Source organism: Elaeis guineensis, chromosome 6 (assembly GCF_000442705.2).
Source record: "Elaeis guineensis isolate ETL-2024a chromosome 6, EG11, whole genome shotgun sequence".
NCBI lineage: Eukaryota > Viridiplantae > Streptophyta > Magnoliopsida > Arecales > Arecaceae > Elaeis > Elaeis guineensis.
Window position 1 is genome coordinate 124,154,204 of NC_025998.2, and position 6,331 is coordinate 124,160,534.

The window sequence follows — 6,331 nt, forward strand, 5'->3', positions numbered from 1 at the left end:
TAATCTTTTATGAGAATACTCTAATGATAATTATTAGATAATGAATGATGAAGATGTGCTTGAAATTTAATTTTACTATTATAAGTTCATGTAATTATCCAAAATTATTTGTAAGTATCGATTAAATTTATTTAAAACTCCAATTTGAGAGGTAAAATGATATTTATTTTTTGTAAAATCATCATTGCAGCCACATAGATCTCAAAAAGTTATATGAAATTAAAAAAAAAATTGCTGAATCCGACCTTTGGTTCAAAAATTATGGCATGATAAAATTATGGTGGATATAACCTACGACAGTGGTTATCCGTAACATCTATCATAGGTTATGCCTAAGGTAGTGGTTATAAATAACAACTGTTGTAGGTTCTATGACAGCGATTTTAGAAACTATTGCCGTATAAGCGCTGTCATAACCTTTTTTTTATAATAGTGATGCTTACTGTCTGCATTTAGAGCTGTTTTTAGTCTTTCTCCTCCATGATAGTCGACTTCTCCTCACATAAGAGAGTATCAATCAACTCTTATTGGATGAGCACATCTTTTACTCTCGCCTGCCATAGAAAAAAATTAATTTTTTCATTAAATTGGTTAATCTCTATTTTAATTGAGCATGTCTTCTCCATCTTCTCCAACCTCTATCAATATCGCTATAACTCATATAACCTCATACTTTGATACCACTTGTCGAGAGAATCCTACATGAGTGTGGAATATGAATCCTCGCTTAAGATCACAATGCTAATGACGATGTCGATACCACAAGAGAAAAGATAAAGAGATATACAAAACACAATCAAATAATGTGAATCGGCTCAAGACTTATCTCCACAGGGCATGCAACTCCACTGTGAGAGAAATCCATAAAATCAAGAGGAGATCACATATTCTCAACTCTCATACATTAGTCTCTCAATAAGAAGCACACATCTCTCACAAAAACTCTCAAAATCCTCAAAGAGATACTTCAGTTGCCACAAACTCTACCTTCTAATCATGGAGCTCATCGCAAATTTGTTATAGAGTCCAAGAATACCTAAAACAGATAAGAAACCATTAAGTTATACTCAATTTGAACCGAAACAACTCTCAGCCATCTGATCACTGCTCTGATGCATAGATCGCTATTGATTGCTGTCTTTTTTTGTTGGCTCATGCACAAATCTGCATCTCCACTAGCTGCCTTAGCACTCCCCATTGCTAGCCATCCGATCGTGTTGATCGGACGGTCCAGAAGGCTCCTACAATATCATCGGTCCAGCAGCCGGTTTAGGGGCACCGTAATCGATGCAATGAACGGTTCAGCACCGACTCAAGCTGGTTCAACCTGGTTTAGCCTGGTTTACTATGGTTCTTCATTGGTTCATGTCCAATTTGACTGGTTCAGCTCCAAATTGGCTGGTTCACCTCTGGTTCCAATCCAATTGAGCTGAATCTTATGATTTTTCCATCAATCTTTGACTCTTGGGCTTCCATCAACTAGCCAAGATCAAATTCGAGGTGCCAAACCCCACACTGCTTTACCCAAAAAAGTCAAAAGTACTGATTCCAAAAGGCCAAATATTCTCCATGATGTGCTATTATATTCCTAAGGGTCCAACATCCAACAATGTAATGTATCCAAGTTCAGCTCCTAGCAACTGGTAAAGCTAATTAAGCATTCTGATTTTTGCTTCAACATATTAATATACTTCCAACAAGTAATAGTTTAACCTTTACTTATTTTTCCTATGCATGTGCTAGCATTCCCCTTCACATATTGCCAAACATAGAACCATCAAATAATTAGAATATAAAAAAAAAAAAACCATTATATTCATAGTATCATTGCATAAGTTCCTAGCCAACATACACAATTACAATTTATTTGGTCTTATAAAAGCAGTATTTAGGTGAAAAAACCATTAAGTACATGTCAACAGACAAAAGATAGTCCCTGATGATACATGAAGACCTATCATCAAGTTAGAGCATTAATATCTTCCACCAGAATCATCAAACTTGGTGCATAAAATCCATCTGCAAAAGAAAATAAAGAATGGTAACAACATTCAGTCAAAAAAATTATCACTATTATGAACACATGTGAAGTACTTCAGAAAAGCAAGAGAAAAATATGCATGATATCATGAGCATATATATAGCTTTTCAAAAATTTACCTATTCCATATAGCAGAATTGCTGCATATCCTTGATCTAGTTTACAGTAAACAATAAGATACAGATTTAGGAAACAAGGGATAGAGGAGAAGAACAATTATAAATCTCAGTAACGATTTCGAAATTAGGGGTGCAAACAAGCTAAGCCGGGCGAGTATAAGGCTGCTTGTGTTCTGTTCTGCATATCAAATAGCTGCTTAAACTTGGCTCCAGCTTTAGCCAAGCTTCATGTAATCTGCTTAAGCTTGGCTTTCCTATGCTCAGCTCGCCTAAGCTTTGAGATAAGCGTTTGAGCCAAGCTTTCTGCTTTTTGCACAGAGAGGTGTTCAGGTTGGACTCGTTTATGAGCCAAGCTCTATAAAATATGAGTGCTTGGCACGTTTCCTAGCTGAACCAATCACAAATGAACTATTAGTGAGTTGCTAATGAAAGACCCAGTCTATCTATAGCATCAACTAGCTTTGATCAAAGGAAAAACCACAAGCTATTAGTTAGCCGAGCATTCCAACATTATCAATTATTTTTGAGCCTATTTGCTGTTCAAATTTGGTTTGTTTAGCTTCAAACTAAGCTTGATTCAAGCTATTCTTAAGCCAAGCCCAAGCCGAGCTCAAGTTGCTCAGTTTGTTTGAAACTCCTAACTAGCAGCATCAACTAGCTTTGATCAATGGAAAAAAGCTGCTTTACTTGATAAACCCTCTCCTAGAGAGGGAATATGTGGAAAGCAAAAAACCTCAAAAAAGAGAGATCAAATATCATTGATGGGGTTGGCGAGGTTCTACATCTGGTCATACCCATTAATCAAGAAAAACAATATTTGGACAAACTACAATATATCCCCGAAAATACTACTTAGCAACCTTTTTCTTTTCTTATGTTTGGTAGAATAGGTCTATAGGCAATGAGCTATACAATGAGGGGTGTCCCTTCCTCAAATACCCCTATCTCCCAAACCTTGGTGAAGGTGGGATCTAATCCCAAGTCACTTGGTGTAGCTACCGAATTGATTAGCTTAGTAAGCTAGTACCTTCTGATTTAATTGAAATAGGTAGTAGCTCTACTAGTGAAAATAAAATGTTTTCTTGATTTCTGGACTCCTCCCAACTTAGAGGAACACTAGTTAAAGGCATTGGAACTTCGTTCAGCATAAATATGAAGGAACAGAATGTAGCTTATTCACCCTCAAGCTGTGATAGTGTATTACTTTGCATGCACCTATTGGAGGATCAAAACATCAGAGTAATGATGATGCCATTCATGAAATGATATATCACACAGATTTATGTTTCAAAAAGTTTTCAGTTTTCCTTTCCACAGTTTTGAAAGAATCACCGGGAAAAAAGTTATCCAAAGATGGAGGTCACATCATCTATGGTACCAAGGTATATTCCATTTTCCATAAATTCATTAAAATCATGCCAAACAATTTAACAAAGCATGTACTCTAACCACCAGAAGAAATTATGTGAGGTATTGAATCATTTGCATGTAATACAAACAATTAGTCTCGAACATGTCTCACTAATATGCTTGTGAGCACATAGCAGATATTGTTGTCCTTCCCTCCCCATCCAATAATAGGAATCTACACTAGTTTGTGTCCTCACCTAACTGAAGAAATTAAATAAGACATCAAAAGTCATTTCCCAGAACATTGCATCCACATTGTTTCATCCTCATGTCATACCCAAGCTTGGGAAGTCAAACGACTTGTGTCTTCCAAGAGGCATAATCCTCAATGTCCTCACATGTAGATTCCCTTCTCCACAAACATACATTGTGCTGTATGCTTAATCCTTCAGCAAAATATTGATTAGTCATGGACAACAAGATGATGTGTTAAACTCCTTTCTTTGGTTTCCTTCTAAAAAGAATAGTTTAATAGTATATTTAGCAAAATATTGATGAGTCTGAGACAACAAGATGATGTGTTAAATTCCTCTCTGATTTCCTTCTAAAAAGAATAATTTAATACTCTATTCAAATTCAAACTAAATCCTTGTTCGAAATAGTGAGAACTTGATACACCAGCACAAAATATGTCACCATAATTTAGTGGCCCTCCAACAAATTCAACTGGTAGCACTTGAAGCATATGAACAGATGGATGGTTTTTAATTGGGTGACCAATGACACCAGTCCTTATCTCCTTGCCATATGTATTTGTTGAGGAAAATATCTCGAGATTTGGTCTATAATAAGTCTAGAATGAGATCCAGAATGATAAACGGAGTCCAACAAACTCAAAAATAGCCTAAACAGAGTTCAGACGGAAGAGATACATGCGGGAGAAGGCTGGGAGCAAGTGGTACGGCCTATGGGCTGCTAGAGAGGCCTACAGGTTGGCGGAGTAGGCCTGCAACCCAGCTAGGCAGAGCTTAGGCCCAACACGTGCGGATGCGTGCGGGCCGACTGCACGGGCATGGCCCAACGTGGGCGCACGTGAGCGCAGCCCAGTGTGGGCAAATGCACGGGTGAGTGCGTGTGAGCCCACCTTCTCATGTGGTCCATGCATGCATGTGAACCGAGGCCATTTTTCCCTTCGCTTCACGTAGTCCACATGGACCAGCAGGTGGCTTTCGCACCGTTTCTCATGGTTCACGAGATCTTTGGTGGACTGGTGCACGATCCGACGGCTTGGAGCATTGCCAGTCATGATCTGAGGGCTCTAGCAGGTTTTGGACTTCATCTTGGATATAGAGTCCGTTTAGGTCTCCTGTGAAGAGCCTGGTATGTGTTTTGGATGCGGGATTTGGGCCTATAAATAGAGCAGACGACAAAGGGCCTGTGTGGATGGCTGAGAGCAGCTTGAGACACAGTTGGCAGAGACCTGAGTAGCTGTAGGCAGCAAACCATGGAAAAGCGCCAGCAAAGAGCAGAGATACAGGGGTATCTCGAGCAGACTGTCAGACAACGATCATTTCAGGAGTTCAGAGGATCTTCTGGGTTCTAATAAAAGCTTTGTAAGAGTAGCTTCTAGTTGAGAGAGATCATGTATAAGGGTTGAGAGTATGAGGATCATCTCTTGTACTTGTTCTTTTTTATAGTGAAGATTTGTACGTCCCATGGAGATAAACCTTTTAGTTGATTCACGTACTTGATTATTTTCTCTTGTCTTATATTTTTTTCTTCTTTTTCTCTCTTATGATATTTGCACATGATCGACGGCAATGCGAGTGGTATCGAGAAGATCCTATGGTGGTGGTATCCTGGCCAGACATCCCCAATAATTGGTATCAAACCTCCAACGGTATCAGTGCATGAGGTTGTCCAGATCGTGATGGTGTTAATCAAGATTGAAGAAGATGAAGAAGATAAGTTCAATCAAGATAGAAATTAGTCGGTTTGATGGAAAGAGTAATTTTTTCCTTTAACAGTCAAGGGTGAAGGACGTGCTCATCCAGTAGGACTGATCGATGCTCTCTTATGTGAGGAGATGCCGACTATCATGGAGGTGACGATTTAAAAGCAGCTCCAGATGCAAGTGGTGACATGATCTGCTTATACTTAGCAGATGATGTGGTGATTCATGTACTTGACGAGACTTCTCCAATGACGATGTGATAGAAGCTCGAGGAGTTGTACATATTGAAGTTTCTCACCAACACTCTCTTCCTCTGGAGGCAGTTCTATCAGCTGTAAATGATCGAGGGATAGAGCATGTAGGAGTATCTATAATAATAATTATGTATAGAGATTCTTACCTCTACTGGTGATTGATCCAAATACAAAAATCGATGAACTCTTCAATCCATGAACTCCAAATCAAGGTATTCTACTCGACATCATAGTATCTCTACATAATCAGGATCGAACATAAAAATAATAGATAATTAGGGATAATGAAAAATTACAGTGAACGACCCTAATATCATAAATCCAGGATCTCTCCTAAAGTCAACCAATTGATCTTGGTTACCTAGATATTTGGACCATCCATTGATCCATGAGATTTTTAGAGAAAAAAATCCATGAAGAGAGAGAAAATTTTAGAAAGAGAAAGTAGAGAGAGAAACTAATAGAAAGGGAAAGGGTGAGAGAGGAGAGAGGGAAGAGAGAGAAAAGTCTCTCTCTTTTTTTCTTTCTTTTCTTTTTCTTTTTTTCTTTCCTTTTTCTATTTTTTTTCTTTTCTTTTCTTCTTCTTCTTCCTTCGGTTAGACAAAATAGGAGA